The sequence below is a fragment of the Cinclus cinclus genome, chromosome 5, assembly GCF_963662255.1.
Source record: "Cinclus cinclus chromosome 5, bCinCin1.1, whole genome shotgun sequence".
NCBI classification, from domain to species: Eukaryota; Metazoa; Chordata; class Aves; order Passeriformes; family Cinclidae; genus Cinclus; species Cinclus cinclus.
In genome coordinates, this window is record NC_085050.1 from 26,372,293 (window position 1) to 26,394,267 (window position 21,975).

General features: G+C 41.1%; 1 long non-coding RNA gene and 1 other non-coding gene across 2 annotated transcripts; both read left to right on the forward strand.

Annotated features, from left to right (window-relative positions):
• The first annotated feature begins 9,071 nt into the window (after window positions 1-9,071).
• LOC134044333 (uncharacterized) lies at window positions 9,072-12,229 on the forward strand. Its single transcript, XR_009933240.1, has 3 exons — window positions 9,072-10,062; window positions 10,913-11,024; window positions 11,936-12,229. It is a non-coding gene; the product is annotated as an uncharacterized LOC134044333 (long non-coding RNA).
• Window positions 11,195-11,313, forward strand: LOC134044754 (small nucleolar RNA SNORA26). Its single transcript, XR_009933263.1, has one exon. It is a non-coding gene; the product is annotated as a small nucleolar RNA SNORA26 (small nucleolar RNA).
• Window positions 12,230-21,975: the final 9,746 nt, after the last annotated feature.

The window sequence follows — 21,975 nt, forward strand, 5'->3', positions numbered from 1 at the left end:
TCTCTTCTGTTTGCATTGGGATACTTAGCATGCAGCCATTTCTTTGGCAAGTTTGCAACTGCCTCACTGTATCAAAGTCTTTGACAAAGTTTGAGCTTTTCCTCCTCCCACCAAGAAGTTTCAAAAACCTAAACCAAATTAGGTGCTCCAAGTTTATTAGAATTAAAATTAAACCCAAACACAATGCAGAAAGCATTGTTTCAACTGTTCCATGGGGAGAAAAGTAGCAAATTGAACATAACAAACAAAAATACAAATGTTTCCTAATTCCCTCCTAACTTCCTAGTCTGGTTTAAAGAAAGCTAAGTGATTCAAGAGTAGTTTACAAACAGCAGTCCTCCTCGAGCAGCATGCATTGCAAGTTAAACCCTGTTAGCTCTAAAGCAAAGACTCCCTAGACCACGCACCTAGCATCGGGATCCAAACGAGTGGTATTAGGGACCTAAACAGCTTCCTAGTCGGTGCAATCTGGGGCGCTCCTGGCCCTAGGAGACCCACAGGGTGCCTGCCTGAGAGGGTTCAACAGCGTGATCCTGATTCGATGCGGATTCAGAGCCCAACTTTGGTCCTTTCGCAGCGTTATCAGGGCAGGAGGAAGGGCAGGCGGAGGAAGGGCGGGCTACGGCTCCGTCTGCACCACGCCTCGGCCGGGGTCAGACCCGCTCCGGGGGCGCCTCGCACCGGTTCTGCATCTCCGTCCCTCCCCGGCCCACGCCCGGGCTGCTCCAGGAAAACTCCTCGGGACATCGTCACTCTCGGTCGGCCAACTCCATCCCAGGCACTTCCCGGCGGAGCCTGCCCGGCTCTCCCGCCGCCGGGGCAAGGGACGGAGCGGCGCAGTCGGGCTGCGCCCCGGGGCAGCCCCCAGCCGGCCCCCGCAGGGCCGCCCGCCCCCCGTCAGCACTCACCATATTACAGATGGAGGCGATGTTTCTGACAGTCATTAGTCTAAAGGTTGCAGCGATCCCACACCGCCATCTTTATAAGGTGAAAACAGCCCCGCTCATGGTGGGAAGAGCGCAGGAAGGGATAGGGGGCGGCGGCGGCTCCTGCTCCGGGGCTGGGATAAAAGCAAGAGGAGGGGACTGCACCGGCACCCTTTACGCCCGCAGAGCAGCGAGAAGGACGGACCTTACGGCCTCCCTCCTCCGGGCGAGTGACCGGGAGCTTCAGCAGCGCGGGGAGAGCGGCCGCATCTCCGCTCCTTCCGCCTGTGCCTCTCGCACGGTCCGCAGGGCCCCGGGCTCCCGCTGGAGCGCTCAGCCGCGCCTCTGCGCCAGCCGGCACCGCGCTAATCTCTCCCTTCCTCCTCCTCCTCCTCTTCCTCCTCTCCCGGCGGCTGCCGTCGCCGCTCGCCGCTCCATCGCAGCGCCTCGCCCGCTGATCCGCTCTGACAGCGCCGGGGAAGGGAAGGGAAGGGAAGGTCAGAGGCAGCGCCCGGCACGGGGCACCCCAGCGGGCCCGGCGGGGCGGCCGCCGCCGCAGCCAATGCGCTGCGGGGCCGAGGGGGCGCGGGGGGGGCTGCGCCCGCCGCCCCTCCAGACGGGCTCTCCCAGAGGGGCCGTGGTGCTTTAGTCACCGGGCCCGGAATGGCCACGGGGCTGAGAAACCCGGCCTCAGTGCGAACGTAAGCGTACCGGCAGAGGCGGCTGGGTGAAGGACGGGAAGGCAGGGCGCAGGCAGCAGGACGGAGATGTGTGACAGCGACGGCGGCACTGTGCTTTGGGACGTGCTCGCCCCACCTAATTAGAGGTACATAGGAGGCCAGGCACTTGCAAAATCCAGAACGGTAGGCTGGAATGTAATTTACTGCCCACAGCTGGTGCTTGGTGCTGCCGTTCGTGAAGATAACATTTATCTTCACAAATGCAGTTTCGGGACTGCCCACACCATGCGCGCAAGTGCTCACTCACAAATTCACAACATGTGGCCTTTATACAACACGGTTAATGTAATAATCTCAGTTTCTCTTCAGGCCCGTGCCTTTCTCCAAGATAGAGCAGCATGAGTATATTAAATTTACACACGTGATAGTAGGCACAAGGCTGTTAAATAGCTAACTTGAGGTCACATAGCAAATCTCGGAGAGATGCAAGAACAGAGTTCAGTTAGGGCAATCCTCATCTTAGAATTCCCCTTTCCTTAGCAGATGTTGCCTTCTTTTTTTTATTTTTTTTTTTTAGCAGGAGTTTAAGGCCTATTTATTGCTCCTCTGCTATGCTGAGAAAATCATTCAAATGAAGAGACACTACTAACATTTCTACAGCCACCTCTGCTCCTAACAGCACCTGAAGTGTGGCATGTTCACGCTTGGCTATGCCTTTCATTGCATGATGCTAGAATAAAATAATTGCAGCCTATAGAGCCTGGATCCACAGGCTTTATTTACAAGAAACATTCTGCAGTCACTATTTTTTTTTAAATTACCATTTCAAAAGAAGGTCTATGATTACTAGTAAAAATCTGGTATCAGCAGTAACATCTAAAGATAAATTCCTGCCCTGAGAATACTGTTAGGTAAGTGGCCTTAATCCAGCTCACTGTGGACAAGTGCCCACTTTATAAAAATGGTATCAAATATGGCATTAGTTGGTATCCTGTTGACAGTTTCAGCAAAGAAACTCAAAATCGAGTTGTCACAGAGACAGAACTTTCTTTCCTCTGTACGTTGGATTAGTTACATCAAATCATTGCACACATTCAAAATACAGGATGGAGAAGGATTTTTGGACGTAACGGAGTGAAGACCCCAGGGCCACTAAACTGCTTCATAAATCCACAAATCACTATGTAAAAGAGCCATCAAACAACATCACTGAGGAAAAAAAAAATCTTTGGTGTAATTCTATAAAGTTCATGATCTTGCATTATGTGTGAATTTGATCCCAAGTGTTTAATTTGCTTAAACTCAGAGGACTGGATTACATCTAATATGACAGGTTTTCTCAACATAACCAGGGAAAATGGGAGTTAAGCCAAGGTGTCAGGATTGAAGTAATCCAAGTCTGATTAGTTTCCACTAAGGAGCCTGTAGACACTGGACAGTACTGCCCAGTACCTGGGTTACAAATTCTGATGCCTGTTATTACACAAGCCTAATCATGTATTCTTTGCTGCAGCCTGTTTATTCCAATTCCAATTTACTGTGGAGAATCAAACTTGCTATCAGTGAAAAGTTATGGAGCAAACAAATGGGTTTGAAAGGTGGTTAAAAATTTAAATGAAACAAAATGCAGTAGCTAATAAAGCCATTTGCCTCACATGCATTTTGATGTCAATAACATTATTTCCATGATACAAACCCCAGGAAATCATAGAAATTGTGAAAACAAAAAAGGAAAAATATTTTTGTTGTAATTCTGTGGGTTTTTTGTTTGTTTGTTTGTTTTTTTGTCAAATTCCAATTACTTGACTTCAGGGTAAGTTTTCAGTTGTTTCTGTTTGCTAAACTTTTTTTTTTTTTAAATCACAAAATTAAATTGCTACTGATTAAACACTTACTGGTTGTTCAACAAAATATTGTAAACATGCACACACATCATTCTGAGATGAATTTAGTATCATATTCCTTAATGCTAATACAAATACTTTCAATTTAAGGTGGACACATTTCATGTCTTGTTTATGAAGATTTGTAATAAAAATAGAGAATAATATACAAGTGTTTATGTGTCAGTTTGACAGTAGTCTAGCACTGTCTTTTTTTTTGCTCTACAGGCATACCAAAACAGGAAAGAAGAAACTTTAAGTTGGAAATGGAGTGGTGTCTGTTTTTGTTTTCTTCTGCTGTTGTCTTTTTCAGGAAAAGAAACTTTATTTCTGTAGCTGTTTGAAGATAAAAAGTGCTACACAATGCAAACAAATACCAGCTACAAACTTTATAGGAATGGTATAAATAAAGAACAGTGCACAATTGTTTCCACTCTAAAGCATTCCCCTATCTCCTTACAACAAACAACCAGCCCTGTGTTTCTTCTTAGTGTTAGACAAAGAGAAGGGAAACAAAGGACTATTTATAACCTAAGAGTGCTTATATAATTTCTGTTGAAAGGTCAAAAAATACCTCCTGCATTTAATTTTAGATCCACCTTAGTCTCATCTGGTTCTACACTTGAACATTTCTATTTCACTACCTAAAATAAGGGCCTAATGTAAATATCCTCCTTGGCTAGCAGAGGTGATTTTTTCAGAGTATTTTGCAAGCAAGTATTTTGCACTCAGAATTGTCAAATTATTGGGTGGAAAGTTAATATTAGCTTCTTTTACAAAGCAAGAAAATTGCCTGCAGAAATTTAGTGACTGGTCCAAAGTTACACAGGAAAGTTGGTAGCAAATTTGAGAGCAGAATATCTGCTCATTCTCTGCTACAAAGAGGATATTGCATTTCCTCTCCAGAAATCTTGAAAATTTCCACAGAGGGTTCATTTATGTTTTTCTTGTAATAAACTTGGATCCAGAAGTGAGTAATCATCAGTCAGTTTTGCTGAACAAATGTTTAGAATAGATCGAGTTTAGGATATATTTCCAACCAATTAAAAGGTCATTTTAATGGAAAAGGGAGTTAAAACAATACTAAGGATTTTTTGGAAGAATGGGAAATATATAAGAATTATAAGAGAATTCAGATTTCTCTTTTGCAGTGCTGACAATATAGATTTAGAATTTTACAATTTTTTTTTTAGTCTAATATTATGTTCTACCAACAGAAAGCAAAATATCTTGAACAAAATGGCAGATGTGTAGACACAATAACAAGAAACCAAGATTGTCCATGAAGCTTGGCCTCATTTCAGAACAGACTGGAGGCTTCAGTACAAAGCCAAATGCCAGCTTGCAGCCTATGGATTGAATCTGTGGCACATGGCTCATAGCAGGTCCATGGAAACCACTCCATCTGCACCTGAAATTCTAACGGAAAGAATGAGTTGTAGCCCATGAAAAATTCATGGAAATCCATAGAAAATGTGGAGAGTCTAAAACCAAACAACCAACGCAAGTTTGGAATCACTATTCTTCTTTAAGACTGTCATCTTCAAAGCAACCCCTACCCAACATTTTCAAATGATCTGAGAAATTATTTCTCTTGATTCAAAACACTGTAAGACATAGTGGTTTGGTGACAGTACGACTTGTCAGGATTCTAAAGATAAAGCATGAAAATAAAACTGCATTAAACAGACCCTTAAATCTTGCCTACCTTTTGCTAGCTTTTGCTAGCTTAGGCATGCTACTTGTTGGCAAGTAGAGAATACCATCTCTTCATTTTTCTCAGAAATCGTTACTTCACAGAAGAAGACAAAACACATTTACAGCACCGGACATCATCTTTTTTTTTTTTTTGCCAGACCTCAGATGTGAATGCCCACAGACAGCAGAATTAGGCAGATGGAAAGACATTGATGTTGATGTACCAAAACCTGACTGAATAGATACAAGGGGTCTAACAGCTCTCCAGTGAAAGCCACTGAATTCCCTTCTATGAAGAGGCTGTGAAAGCCTCTGCAGTCAGTCCAATGTCGATAATGGCCCAGAGCTGTGATTGTCTCATTACAAACTCCTGCCCTTTTCCTTCTGCTCGAGTTTCACATACACTGTGGTAACAGCTTGGAACAGTGACAGTAAGAGAACTTCAGTGTATTGCTTCGTCAGTTTAAGTAATAATAACCTTCCCCACGCTCACTACTCAAGTAAAAATATTCCTACCTTTCCAGAAGGAAGAATCTTCAAGAATGGTCTCTTCATATTATTCAGCAAGGGAGCTCACTAGCAAGCTTTACTGGCATTTTTCTTACTTACACAAAATGTGCTTTCAGGTAGAAAAATACTATTTAAATTCTTATTATACTTATTGGCTGGAAAGAGATAACTAAAAATTTTAACCGTGGAAATAATTTATCCAACAAAAAGAGACTCGACGAGCAAAAACAACAGAAAACTGGGGTTTTTTTGTTTTGTTTTTTACAGAAGTATATTGTTATTTCTGCCTCTGAAAAGGAAATATGGATTCTGGCTTGCCTTCCTTTTCTCCAAAGATTTTATTTATTGTTTTTATTCTATTTTACAGGCTCCAATTTTAACTCACAAACATTCTGAGGACAAAAACACCAAAGGACAGATAAGCTGTAAGTAGCATTTAGTCTATTTTCAGCAAGAATTTAAAACAGCCTTTACATTTTATTAAATTAATAATTTAAATTAATAATCTAAAGTAATAATTTAAAGTAATAAATGTGCATAAATTAATTAAATCACACTTTTATTACATTATCATCTCAAAGTTGTAACCAAATTACACACACAGTTTTATATACATTTTATGTATGTATACATACACACAGGTATGCATATATACATAAAAGGCCATTGCATTCCATAGATCCCAAACCTGACCATTATTTAATGGCATTGAGTACTGTAGTCCACCTGCAAAGACTGATGGTCACAATGAGGTTTTACATGATTGATTTCCCTTCATAGCAGTGTGGAGAAAGACAGTAAAACTGAAGTGAAACATTCATGACAACTGCATGTTGTGCTAAAATCTTTATATTGTTAAGCATGTTGTTTTCAAGAGTCCTCCTGTGAGAAGCATCAAAGCAGTGACTTTGAGACTTAATTCTTGCATCTGACAAAGAGACTTGGTTAATTAGAGCACCACCCTTCAAGATTTGAACAAGTTAGTTCAGCTCATCCAACTCCTTAAAAAACTCAACACTAATCTACAAAATAACCGAGACACCCTGCTGCCACTTCATAAATTTCAAAATGCCCCCATGATAACTGGATTTTTTACAAATTATGCTCATGACCAGGCCTGTATTTCTTCCATTTAGTGATCCAGGGTAATCTCAAATTAACCTGTACCCAGATCCACCAATACTGTGGTCTTTCCCTCAAGTCCCCAAAGCACCCACGACTCAGTGCCCAGATGGGAAGATCATTCAGATAAAAGTTACATCCCACAAAAATGGAAGCAGCAGATCTGCCTGCAGCCCTGTAGGCAGCAAGTTAGTGGTTACATCATTTTTCCAGGAAATGGGAGAACTAACCTGCAAGTAAAGAGGCTCAAATCCCATTTGACCTTGCAGTAATTTATTAGAGGACAGTTATTTTATTCTATATGGAGGGTTTGGAAAAGGACAGACAGCTCAGTTAGGCTCTGCATTCTTTCTCTTGAAGTTGTGCCACTATCAGACACGAAAGTTAGTTTCATGGAGCCAGAGAGAAGGCAAACAATGCGAACTTTGTATGGGGAAAACAGAAGGAAGATTGTGAGGGGCAAGAAAAAAGGTGCAGGATTATGTGAATGATTAAAACGCCCACCTGGGATGGATACTGAGCATTGGTTTGCTGTGGTTTGCTGTGGTTTGCTGGTTTTCCATGTAACAGAAATGCCAGTTCATATTCCGTACTGGAAAAGAAGAAACCAAACTTGACATAAATCCCACCTTAGGCACAAGTGCTAAAATTTTAAGGTTGGATGCCACTTCATCTTTTTGACTACATTACAGAAAAAGGACTGATCTGACTTAGGTATCTGACTGTAGAAAATAGTCATTGCAAAGGAGCCCACTTGCAATAACTTAAAAGTACATGTCTCACAAGTTCATCTCCAGATTCCGATTTATGTAGAGCCCCGAGACAGGTCTTGAATCTTGAGGTACAGACAATAAACTGGCACAGGGTTAATCAGCAACAGTGTTTTGAGTGTCAAGAATTAGACAGAAGAGGTAACTAGAAATAGTAGCAAACAATTTCTAGAGTCATCCCTTGATTCCAACTATGTGACTGCTTGTTTCAGGCCGCATCAGATTGGTTTGGCTCTGTTGAGAGTAATTCAAATGTAGGGTTCAGATTAGGGATAGGGGCCAACTCGTTATTTTCTTTTCACACACTTTACAGGTGCTGTGGCGGTAGTAACTCGGCAGAGCCAAGCCATACTGTTCCTCACTGAGACAGGAAGGTATGAAGGTATTATCAGCAATATACATACCTATTTGAGTGTGACAGAAGCAGGGACTTCCATTCAATTCAGTTTGGACAATGCTCTCAGGCACAGGGTGTGATTCTTGGGGCGTCCTGTGCAGGGCCAAGAGTTGGAATCCAAGATCCTGATGGATCCCTTTCAACGCAGTATGTTCTGTGATGCGTTCTGATTCTTACCTACCAGCTTTGCTGTTCAACATACAACGTCTCCGTGCTACAAACTACTAATTCCTTGTTTAGCTAACCTGCTCTTACTCACTCCAAAACCTCTTAGTAGCATCCGCGGACAGGCAGCCCATTTTATCCGGGGCAGAGCAGCAGCAGTGCTCTGCGGCCATGCCGGGGCTGGCTCTCAGGACAGGCCTGGTGCCACCGTGTCACCCCCGGCGCAGCCCCACTCAGCTGCCTGTGCCGTCCCTCAGGGCATTACCGAGGCTCGGGGCTTTACCTCACCATCCTCACACAGCTCCTAAGCCTCCTAAGCAGGGTTTAGACAAACGTTTAGTCAGAGATCAGCGGTATTTAGTGCCTCAAAACCGCTACACAGCTGCTGCTTCGCACCGAAGACAGTTTTATTTTCCGGCGTTAAAACATTTCCGGGCACCCAGAACGTGGCCTGGGCACGAATGGACGAGCACGTCGCCTTGAAAGCCGTATTCTGAACAACGGGGGCCGCCGCAGGAAGTGGAGCTGAGGAACCGGGCCGGGCCCACAGACACCGGGCCGTGACCCGGCTCCGGCGCAGCTCCTGGGCCCTCTGCTTCAGCGGGGCCGTGCAGTGTGCAGTGCAGTGTGCAGTGCAGTGTGCAGTGTATGGCAGTGTATGGCAGTGTATGGCAGTGTGGTGCAGCGTGCAGTGTAGCGCAGTGTAGCGCAGTGTGCAGTGCCGTGTGCAGTGCAGTACCGCCCCGCCCGGCGCGGGGTCACGCGCGCTGGGCTCGCCAATAGGCAGCGGCGGCTGGAGCCGCGTGCGGTCTCGCGGGAGCGCGGGGCGCTATTTAGTGCCCGAGGAGGGGCCGTTCTCTCTCTCTCTCGCTCTGTTCGCTGGCTTTGGGCGCGGTAAGACGGCTGCGGCCGCTCTCAGGGGGAACCGCCCGCGTGGTGCTGTAGGCCTGGGTTTTGGGGGTGGTGAAGCGCGGAAAAACACTATAACCCGCAAAATAAGTTATAAGAGTAGGTATGTATTTATGTATTTATTCAGCGCTGAGGTGTATGGGGGATAGCTCCTCCAAAAACTTGCCCACCTCTGGCGACCTGCTCTTCTCCTTTTGTTCTCTACAGACCAGAGCTACACAATACGCCTAACACATACCATTGCCTATCACGGCTTCATACTGAAATTACTTCCACGCCTCTTCGCGACTGTGCATTGTTCCCTTTAGGTTACTCTGGGGGTCTTGGGGATGAAGCGAATGCTCTTCCTCTCCGTTTGAACTTGTCACCTTGCCTCCTTACGCATGCTCTCTTTTTATTCCTTTGGTTATTTTCTAGACTTCGATATCAGTCTTCCTGGTCTGAGGACCCCCTTATCCTGCGGTTTCTTTGTCCTTGCATCCTGTTTACGTATTCTAGCCCCTGACCACACCTTGTAGCCTTGCTCTCCTGTTCTTGTAAGCACCGTAAATTGTAACAAGTGATGCGGTTTTGTCAGTCCTCCTTTTAGTCAAAGCATTTCTTGATTCTTAATTGTCTATTTCAGTGGAACCTGCACCGCTTTCCCTTCACATCTTGCACTCCCGGAGCTTGGCGGTGCTCCAGGGAGTCAACACAGGGGGATAGAGCAGCTCTCCCTCACTAAAACCCAGTGCGGAGCCTTTTCCTCCGCCCTGCATCCTGTCGTGAGGCACAAATGGCCCGTCCCTCCGTAACCCCCCGCACGCTCCCCTCACTGCCCAGCTGATGCCTCTCTCCCTCTGCAGTGTGTCCCGAGGTACCTCCGAGCCCTTCAGACGCTCCCGATGGGCAGGAGCCAAGCATGGCGGGCCCGGGCAGGGGGAAGCCCTGGAGATCTGCACTCTTTGGATGCCTTTGGGTGAGGGGCACACCAAGCCCGGCACTCCTCACAGCCTGGGGCTGGTAAGAAAGGGCTTCGGTCTTAAGAAGTGGAGGGCTTGGAGTCCTGAGACTTTTTAAAGCCAGACAGACATATGGGGGTGCTGCCCTGTGTCTCTGAGCCAAAATAGCTGTTTTTATACATCTGCACTCTGCTGTTCTTTGAATCACAGCTATTGAGCTGCACTGACCTTAAGTCTGAATCACTGCATTAATTTAGTTTTTTGTAGGCCACATAAAGAAAATTGCAATTGCAGCCTGCAGTGTTTAGTCTGTAGGTACATAGTGCTGGGACTCAGATGGGCTTAATAACTGTTCAAACCAAGAAAAACCCCTCGTGTCTTGGGCTTTTCCAGCAGTTTTCTAGTCCACCTGTGACAGTGTCTTTTGATGTCTCTGAGTTGAGTGCTGTATAATTTGTAACAAGATAAGTGTGTGTGTGTGCATATATATATATATATATATGTACACTAATATATATCTGTAAGCAGGCACAAGGTAGCAGTGAATTGTCTGGCAAAGATCCAGTCAAGTCTACAGGTTTATAACTTAACCTCGGTAATGTCAGTACTAAAAGGAATTTAGGCTTAATAAACTTTCCATTGTTTATGATTAAAAGTATATTTTAAAAGATGCTTAAAATGTTTTGTGGTAGTTTAACTGGGCTAGTGAACATGCCTTTTCTGCAGATTGAGCCGCTAATTACCTTTTGCTCTAGGTTTTGATAATGAACTTGAAAATTACTTCTGCAACTTCATGGAAAACTACTTTTAAAATGTTTAGCAACATACTAGCAGCTCTGTAGAATATGACTTTGAGAAGGTCTGTAGTTAAACATTAATTATAATTTTACAATTTTTTTTTGTGTGTTTAGAGACCTCATGTAGCAACCTCATGCTTGAAATGTTTTAGACATGGGTAATCACACCTAAATGTGAAGCAGTACTCAGGACTTCGTAGGAGTAAATAATGCTTTCTACTGGAAGGTAAGTGTGCTCTCGTCTAATGACAGTTGCTGGTGGTTTTTAATATTATTCTTCAATAATTTACAAATTTCAAGCAAACTGTAGTATCTGTTGAGCAAACAGTAAGTTCAGGTCATCTTAGTTGATAAGAAAACTGTATTATACGCTCAAACCTACTCCCCTTTTATGCTTTGCCCTCTTAAGTCTGGCAGTGTCTTAAGTGGCCAACACAGAGGGGTATAAAAGTCCTCTTGCAAACCCAGAGCTGAGGCTGAAACTCTTCTTTGGATCATGCTTAGGAGGAACACGTTTGTAGAACTGCTGAACTTCAGGAAGCTGCTGGATCAGCTTCATAAATAGCTTGTTGGAAGATTTTGAGCTGTCATCTTGTTATATCTGAATCTTAATATCACAAGTTTCTCAAATCTTTGTACTTTGTGAACCTATGTGATGAATATCTTAAATGAAGAATTTTTTATAAATTCTTTGGCGTCCAGATATATAATTTTGAAAAGGATTATCAGACAATAGCAGATGCATAGTCTTTATTCCTGAAGGAGTTTAATTTGCTCCTTGCTGGAAAACCAAGCAAAATAACTTCGACTGGTGAAAAACTTGTGTAGTAATGGTTAGAACTGTATGTAGATCTAGCCGAAAATAAATAACAAAAAAAAAAAAAAAAAACCCAGAGGAAAGCAAGTTATACTTGTTCTGTTGATTCTAATAAAGCTGGTCCTCTGGAATGGAATCCATACTAATGGTTTGGGAAAAGAAAACCCCATCCTGTACAAACAAAATGATTTCTTTTGAGAAATGGCTGTGGCCTAAGGGTTAGTGTCATGTAGAAGATTCACGCAGCTCGACCTTAGAGCAGTTTCCTGTTTTGTGTGTGCGTGATGCCGACTGCAAGTTAAAAAGAACTTCTTTTACAGGGATGAAAACAACATCTGCCAGGAATTAAACGTCAGTTTATGATTTCCTGAGAAGGTGATTTGACTTCATACTGATGAGGTGATTCCAGTTGTCACCAACTGACACCAACTGACTGTCACCAACTGATTCCAGTTGTCACCTCTAAGTGTGGTCTTGGAAGTAGACTTGAGACAAGCAATGGCTAAAATCATGTATCTTCAATGATCATGTTGAAACATGTTTCCTTACAAAAACTGCTGTAATTTGACTGTGGTTTGATGGAAATAAATTGAGTATTAATTAAAATAAAATGAGTACACTACCAGAAGTTGGTATTCTGAAGGTTTCTTAAGGTACTTTCTGTATGAAGACTTTGTTTAATGGATGTTAATGCTTTTGTGCTGTCACACAGAAATATCCTCTTGACATGTCCAGACTCGATAAGCTTAATCCTATATTTACAAATCCATTGGAAAAGCCCTCGTAGTCTTTTATTCCTGGTATCTGAATATTCTGAAGTATCTTGTAATGCAAAAGCACTGAGATCAACCAGCCAACTCCTACTTTATTTCATGAGACTGTATGTGTTTGAGACAGTCCTTTTCTAGAGAGCATGCAAATTGTAAAGAATGAGTTAGAAAGAATCCCATTGCTTGCCTATTTTAAATTAACCAGGAAGGTGTTGCATTATTCCATGTAAAGCACTACCAGTGGGTAAGTCCTCAAAGAGCAAGACCATTATCATGAAACAGTTGAAACCTTGTGTACACTTTTCAGTAGCTTTTATCTTAATATAAAAACATTATCTGGTGATCTACTTGTGGCCTTCTAGGCTCCCCTAAGTCTGCTTGTTTTAATAAGAGACAAAACTAAATTTGAAGGGTGCACAGAAGTATTTTCACTATCTTAAGCTTCACAAGTGTCCATTTTTTCTTGTGAGAAGCAAATCTTCTCAGTTCTCTAGACCTTTGTCTTCTGTAGCCATGCTTGAGGATTAGTTTTCACTCTATTCAATCTTGTGTTGTGGGGCTGTGGTTTTATGTCTGCAGTATGCAAGATTTCTCATCTGCCTCACTCGGATTCAGTGTTAATTCAGATTTCTGGATGTTTACCCCTATTTTCCTTAGCCAGTAAACTTGTTTACATATGATAATTTGGCATGATGTTTTCAGTGACCTGTCCATACTTCCAGAATTTCTGAAGGAATCAGAAGCTATCTAAGAATTCGGGTTGGAGTTTTTCAGATTCATTCATTATGCAATAGCTGGCAGTAAATTCCATCTTCTGCTCTGTCCACAAAGATCTTGTCAGAATCAAGATCTTTCGGAGTCTGCAGCCAGGGTTAGTTCTGAGTATTCTGGGATGGTAGTTTCATTCCTGTCTACTTTCCACTTTCCCCCCCCCTCCCCCCCCCCTTCTTAAAAAGAGACATGTCTTAAGTTTCACTAAGATTAATATAAAAATTATCTAGGATTTTCTATTAGATTTTCTCTTTTATTCACAACTGAAGTGTTGTGTCAGTATGTCTGATACAGAAGACGCTGATACAGATAGGAATTTTTCACATTACTGGCTTACACAGAATATTGGTGCTATTTTACACTATGGTGCAAAAGCTTCCCAGTAGAATCCCTCTGTTAGTGAAGTCATAATTTGCTGCTGCTTTTGATGAAATACCCACATGCCACTAAGTGAAAATGCTGTGTGTAAGGTCCAGCCTTTGCTGTTCTCTTTTTATGAGACATCTGGTTAGAAAGGCTAATGAAAAGAGAGTCCATTCCAGAAATTGTCTACTCTTCTGATTTCACACAGCATAAGGGGAATAAGTTTTGTGAGTTTAGTACATCTGGAGAGAGATCAAGAATGAAATAAAATCTGCTTGAGGCTCCATGGTGAACACTTAAGTTTCACCAATCTTGTTCTTCAAATAGGTAGGCAAACTTTAAGCTTTAACATTTTTAAAGATCTTTTTTTAAAAACTGGTCTGGTTTAATGCAAAATCACGATTGAGACTGTATTTTCAACTAAAGTATCAAATTATTTCACATATTTATAAGCCTTATAACTTTTTACATTCAGCTATTTGTTATCATTTAAGTTGGGGCCACTGCTCTATGCTGAAAGCTGGTTTTGAAAAAACATTGATTGGAATGATAAGTCACTTGAGAGTACTTTGTTCTGTGACTTCTCATGAGCATTTATAAGAAATCTCTCCTCAATTAACTTTGGCTTGCTCCTATTCCATCTACAGGCTTTTTGGAATATAAATATGTCAGTTCAGGCATCACCTAACTACATTTATGATGTATCATGTTAAAGTAGTGAAGCAAAACAAAGGGATTAGTTTTAGTCTCAGTACATGAAGTAGGTCTAAATCCAGGAACTCCATTGCTGTAAATGAGCTCCTTTACCCTGACTACCGCCCTGGGGGGCTGTGGGCTTGGGGCTGTGCAGTTCACCGAAAAACCTGCTTTGTTTGATGAATGCTGTGCTCCCAATTGAGTGATAACATTACAATTCTCCCTTTTGTTACTCGTTGGAAACGTGAAGACTAATGGAAGAAAAATAGCCAGGTTTGCCTGAGAATAGTCAAAGGCTACTGAGCTGGTTTACAGCCTTGTTACAAACTAAATGACATGAAACCATACTCTGTTGTTTGGTAAATTTTTACATGCGTGCTGGGATTATGTGAGAGATTTGGGGAAAATAAAGAAGAGGGAAAGATACAACATCTGTACACTCCATTCTGGCTATTGATAGCAAATGGAGGAGTGCTGCTTTGGGTTTTCTTTGACTAAATCTGCAAGAAGGTTAATCTGTTCATCAAGACTGAAGACTGTCAAACAGAAGGGGGGATATTTACATATCTATGTATTTATTCCTATTCTTGCAGACAATTGAAAAGCACGATATTTCCCATGTCACTTCCTTTTAGTTACAATGACCAAAGGAATTAAAAAATAAAAACCCTGAAGAATATACTTACAATGTGCTTAGCCCTGGACACTTTTCTATACACAGGGCTACGTGAACACGAAGAATTATTGTGTTTTGTTCTGTGCAAGGGTCTGGCGAGGCATAACAGTGCTTGCTTTTTATAGTCTGGTACTCTGCAGGAATTTTAGTTCTGAGGAGCTTGTCAGTATCAGAGTTTGTGTGACCTCTGCTTAGTAACAGAGATTTGTGATCTCAGGGGTTTGTAGTGTGTTGTTTTTAATAATCTGAACACAGGTATTAATTCATGCTAGAATAAGCTTTATGACTCCTTGTGGCCTTACATTAACAAATCAGCCTGACTGATATTCAGTGGGAAGCTTGGAGGTAATAATCAAGTAATAATGGCTACTTGTTGTCCTAGCTATTCTTCTGAGTTGATGGTTGGTTGACTGCATCTTCCTTCCTTTTCTTCCTGCTTTCTCACAATGTTACAGTTGTATCCAAGATCCTTCTGTTGGTGCCAAGAGGGTGAGAACGTCGGCTGAATGCACTAGAATTGAAGGAACAAGGTATGTGCATCCCACGTGTTCTGTTTCGGATCAATGGAGGTGGGCATTTCTCACCACACTAGAGTTTATGACATGGAAGAATCCTGTTTATGGTTGTTACATCTATATAAACCACATTTTCTTAAAATGTTCTACTTTTGGTTTCAGGTGCAAGTCTCATTGGATTTTTCCACACATCAGTACTTTTGCTTGCCTCAGTAAAAGGTGGCCTGACATTTGTTGCTGCAGAGAGGACTTATTCTGTTCAGTGGACTTGATGTAAAGCTCAGAGATTTCCTCCTATGCTTTGATAATAAAATTCTACAGCTTTGACTCAATCCACAAATAATGAACGTTGTAAAACTGAAAATACTTGTACCTTTTCAGTTTAGAAAAGCACAGAAGCTGTCAACAATGACTTGCCATCTTCAGATTGTACTGTATGCATTTACTGTAAGACACAAAGTTCTTTTAACTGACCATACATTCTAACAAATGCATTTCAACAAATATACTTTATTGAATGTATAAGCAGGAGAAGCTGGAAATAGGCAGAGGTCTGGAAAGAGCAGTGTGCATAAAACCAGGGAAGGAAAAAATGCTGGGGGTTCCTGCTTTTAGCACTGCCTGGGTTCAGAGAGGGTAGGTCATGCAGATCTCTAATTAATTTAACGTGGTAGCAAGTGAGGTAATTTTATTTCCTTCTCAGTGGTATATTGCACGCTAAATCAGAAATGGTATGTGGCCTATGATTCAGCGTGCTTTTCAGAATTTCTGCTTCTAAGTGAAGACTCACACAGTTTGGAAAATGAAAGAAATTAGATAGTTCTGCAGAAAAAAATTCTTAGCAAGTTACTCAAAAAGATTGCCAACTGTAACGATCTCAGAATTTTAGTAACAGATCCTATTAGGCTCATCACCTCAGGATTTTGTTCCTCTGAAGTGTAAACATAAAATACACACAACGTAATTGATTGGTAAACTGACTAGAAGAAATAAAGCCAAGTACAGCATAGAGAAGGATGCAGTTTGTTCCCAGAAATAATGCGTTCCCTTCCACACACCCAGACTGAAGGTACAGATTTCAGGTCAAGCATGGCACAAGCTTTTTAGGGTTGCTGGTATGCCCTGACATACCATGAGTTTTTTTTTCTGCATAGTTCTGTAATTAAATTAGCTTATGCACTAAACACTGTGTAGTCCACGATTTTATAAACTGTTTTCTTTAACTTCTTGCTCATTTTCTTTCCAAAGAAAATTGCTACGGAAAAGAAAGCATGCCAAGAATTCATCATAAAGCCTCGAGAATTTGAGTATGGGTACTTTTGCTGCTAGAGAGGGGCTGATGGGGCTCCTTTCTGACTAGAATGATGGCAACTGAATGCAGATTCAGTTATCAGATGAGAGCTCTCTCTCCATATTTGGATATAGAGTTTAGGTATGAAATCAAATGGCGAAGGAAAATAGGGAATATATTATACACCCTCCTGAATGTACCACATACCTCGAGCTGCTTCACAACACTCAATTATTGTGCTGCTGTCACTTCAGGAACTGTAAGCAGTTGTTACGAAGTTAGTAACAGCTCCCATGTGACCCTTGGACAGGACCTGATTTATGAGGAATAAAACATAGATAGAGGACCACCATTGTTTAATGGTGTGGGGTTTTTAAGAAAATGGTTGCATTTTCTTATTAAATGAAGATGTCATTTTATGTAAACTGTAGCATGATGGAAGAGCTGCTCTCTCAGCTCTCTCTGGCTTTAAATCTATCAATCATAATTTGAAAAGGCTGCTAGAATCTGGCTTTAAATCTTCCAAAAAAATAAGGTACGCACACTTAGTTGGAGGTCACTAGGACCTATAAGAAAACTAACACAAATGTAAAGCAGATTTTCAGTCAGTTTCACCAAAATTCAATTAAATCCTGCTTGTTTACCTCAGCAGAGAATCAGGCCACCCCTCCTCTCTACAAGCCTTAGTTATCTTTCTGAGGTTTTCATAACCTAAAATCCAAGAAGATTTGAAGTTCTGTCCTCAGTCTTGCCTTTTTCTTATCCCTGGAGCTCACCTCACCATTCCTGCTCAGTGCTATGCTGCCAGGTGCCCAGGTCTGGGGTTATATAAAGTTGGGTTATTTATACCATTTCTCACTAATTTTCATGCTGTTAACCTGAACTCATATTTGATCTTGTTCAGCAGGGTGTCCTAAGTTCCTAGCTTGACTCATACTGTATCTCCTGTATTAACTTTGTGTTTCAAGATTTATAACCTTTATTCTTCTTCCATGTAGCTGATCCATCCTTCCATTATGACTTCTGCACATCAATTGTAAATTATTTCCATTACATTGGTTTTTGCTTTTGTTCAGAGTAACTGTATTATTATTGAGTCTACCTAAAGAAGGTTATTTTATGTCTTGCATGTTTGTGTGAGCGCAGAAAGAAAAAATGCCTTCCAGTTTGCAATCAGATTCATTAAAGTAGTTATAGATGTGATTTAAGTGCCTTTGTTTTATATGCAGTTGGATTTTTCCATAGTTATATATGTTTTTATTGCCTTGAGATTCGAGAACAAGTTGGACTGCTTGAGAGAGTCTCACATAAAATTCAGTAGTACAAAATCCTGTTGCCATTTTCTTGTGGAAAAATAAATGAGAACTGAGTATTTCATGTATGGAAAAGGGGGTGGAGAGAAACTGTTTTTCCTTCCAAGTAAATTACTTTCAGTTGTCATTGCAAAGCTCCAAGTAAGAATATCGTATGGATCATCTGTTTTCTTGTATCCCCAGCTGCCTTTCGGATCCACTCTGGTAGAATTTCTTGTGGTGGATTCAATAAATTGCATGTTTTGAAGTAATTTAAAATAAAGATTTTTAGGGTAGGATTTTTTAGAAGTATTCAGAACTGGATTCTTTCCAGTCTTTCTGAAGAGTTTTACTGTTGAGGTCAATAGAACAAAATTTGGCCTGTGCTGAATAGTTTGAAAAACCTACTGCTGGTTACTAAAATAAAAATCCTTGGTATTCCTTAATCTCTTTGAGTGGCAGGGTGTGTTTGTTTCAGCCAGGTAATTTGGATGGGCCACACAGAAACTCTTGTAATGTAATTCCACATTTATGTCATGAAGCCAACAGGAAAAAAACAATTTATTACCCTGTCAGCACTGAAGGAAATACAGAACACACAGATGTGGTTGCAGACTGTCTTTCTAGAAGTGTTAGTTCATGCCTTAGGTACCAAATACATTAGAAAACATAAATGGTCTTGTAAATGTGAACCATTTTAAAAGGTAGAAACCTGATTTGAGGAAATTTTGTTACTCACAATGCAGTTTGTTAAGAACCTGGGCTAGTCCTATGTAATACTTAACTGCTTGATTGAATTTTGTTTCCTAAAATACAGCTCTAGAAGTGGAGTTATTATTGACAGCTCACACCTGTAGTCTGTAACACGCCACAGTGCCAACCTGCACATCAAGGCATCCACAGAGATTAAGATTTCTAGGGGAAAAACATCGATTCATACAGAGAATGCAATGGAAGACTCAATCTAGAACACAAGGACAGTCTCATAGTGTAGGGTGCATACCTCAGTGTCACCATGCGGGTATCACAGGCTAAAGGAAAATCCTGCTTAAACAGCAGGTAATTAATATTAATTAAAAGCTAGATAGAACATAGAATTACAATTATTAGACAGATCTACTTAGAATATGATAACTTGACAAAGCACCATGAGATGAGTGAAAGAGCGTTTATAGCCATCCTACACAGCAGTGTTTAATTCCAATTTTACTTTGAGACTGGAAAGCTAACAAAAATTTGATTTAAGGTTCTTAGGCTTGGACTGAAGAAAGGTGTAGATATAGTTACGTGAATGCTTCCCAAAAAACCCCAAAAACAAAAGGGGAAAGCAAAGACTCAGTGGTTTGTGGTTTGTATGTTGTTCAGGAGCCTTGAGAGTTTGGTTTGGTTGCTCTGGTTTAGAATACTTCAATAAACACTACTAGCTGAGTATCTCTTAGTGTGGGAATTGTATTTTGTCAGTCTCTTAAGTAGACTAAGTGAAGCGGAAAAAATCAAAGAGCCTGCTAAAGAGATGTTAAATATTTTTTGTGACAACATAAGTCTAATGATCTGTTCCCCCATAAAGTGTTGATATAAAATGGCTCATAAAATCTAAGTTAAAATGAGAATTAGTTGGTTCAAAGCTCATCTAGAGCTGATATTAATTTGGCAAAAACAGAACAAAACATGGAACAAAAAGCAGACATTTTGGGAAATTGAGTATCTCTAGTGTGCATTGAAGCTAAATTAGTTTTTCTTCTTGTTTGATAGTTTATGTAGCAAAACCAGAAATATTTTACACACCTCTCACTTTTCTGGTGTATAACATTAGCAAGAGGTGTGATACCCAATACAAGTCTTTTGTTAGCAAGAGGTGTGATACCCAATACCAGTCTTTTGTTATCAGTGTCCGTAGATTTGTTGTTTAGTTGTCTGAAACTTTGTTCACAATCATAATTTACTAGAATGATGTCTAAAACACAAGCTATATGATTAAGTATATTGCATAAAAACACAGTAATGTTGCTCTAAAAGTTCAATCTGGTATAATTTCCCCTACCTCCCCCTGCTCCCTTCACACCCCCCCCCCCCCCCCCCAAAAAAAAAAAAAAAAAAAAAAAAAACAAACAAATAAAAAATCCACAAACACAAAAACCCAAAGCTGTTTGCAGGCAGCTTGTCCAGAAATTGAGTTATTCATTTAGGTAACTGCTGTAATTCAGCTGAAAAAGCCCAAGAGTAATGTCACCTCTGCTTGTTAGAAAAGAAGTGTGCAAATTCAGCAAAACCATCTTTAAGTTAAAAAAAAATAAAATTGTTTGTATTGGCTGTATGGTCTCCATGCTCGTCTAACAAGAAACAGAGGCATTTGAGATCAGACACTCTTGGCTCCTTGTTCAGCTATTGCTCTACTGAGCCCACACTGGTGGGGTGGCTTACCCCATTTGCCTTCTGCTTTTGATTCCAAACTTTGGAGCAGGTCTGTTTGTGTAAACAGGCACATGGAAAGAATCTGCACTCAGAATGGGGGCATCTATCTATTCATCTGTTCGAGATGAACCTGAACAAAGGCAGAGGACTCATCGACAATGTAGGTCTCAGCAGCTTCTATGAGATATTGTGTCTTCAGAGGGGAGTTAGGGAATGAGGAGGGAATGTAGTGGAAATGGATGGGGCCTCACTATAATGGTATACCTGTGACAGTGTCCTCTCAGGCATTTGTAGAACAGGAGAAGGCTACAACTTCCTCACTCAGGAGTTCATTTTGGAGCTGCAAATCTCCAAAGGGGTGCAGTCAATGCAGTGTGAAAAAAAAACTTAATTGTAACTTATACAGAATTAGCCCTTGTTGTGGTAGCAGAGAGGAACATGGTAAACAAAGCAGTAGGGAACACCATAAAACTGCAGCCTTCTTGCAATATGCAAATTGATCTGCTTAGACCTAATTTTGTGGGGGAGTTTGTGTCATGGAATCTGGATATATTCTAAGGGACTTGGTTCTCTGTAGCAGTGGGCATTCAGCAGCAGTGCAGGATGTATAGTATTAATTATTTTATCACAGAGATAATTTTGTTCTTCTGCAACTCTCATAGCCGGAATTACATGTGAAACAATAGGAGCAAATATGTCTCCTTGTAATTATACTTCTATAAATAACTGATTTTACTGCACTGAGAAAATTAATTCTTTCTGGCATCATCCATTACCTCACTGTTCCCTCTGTGCCACAGCCATACACCTTGGCTACCCGAGGACAAAAGTGTGGTTTTGTTTAAAGATGTGCTTGTGTCACATCATTTCAGAGCATCATTAATTGTTAGGTTTGCTGCACATGGCAGCAGAGATGTTTTTTCCCAAGTGCTAATTTATAGCGGGTTTACCCTGACTCACAGCAACTTTAAAGAAGCTTCCAAAACCCAGAAAACAGTAAAATTCTAAGGAAATGTTACATATAGACTTTTGAAACCTAATGATTTGTAACAGAAGGGCTTTTTGTCTTGTGTGGGAAATGCTAGTGTATCAAATCTAGGATTTTTTGTATAAGGCAGAGACTTATCCTGGTCACAAGTCATGGGCTGGCCTGGAAGAATGAAAACCTGCAAAAAAATGAGTGACAAAATGTTGGACCATAGTAATAAAAAGCAAAACCACGGCATTTTATCATCAACAAAATGGACACACACCCCCTCCCCTTGCCCTCATTACTCTAAATTATTATGAAATTACTTTTTGTAATCTAGGTTTATTTTTTTATTCAGTTTTAAAAATCTCAAACTTACACAAAGCAAAGGAACAAGGGAAGAAAATTATCCAGAGGGCTGCATTAAGGTTTGCATGAGCCTGTGCAGGGTCCAAATCCACTGTTAATATAACTAAGGTTAATAATCAACCCTGAGGTAATGTGGAGTACATAAGACTGGATTGGAGAAAAAACTACCAACTTTCTCCTCTTTGCCTTTATTTTGTAACTCTAAACACCTGACAGCTGGCATATTTCCTAAACA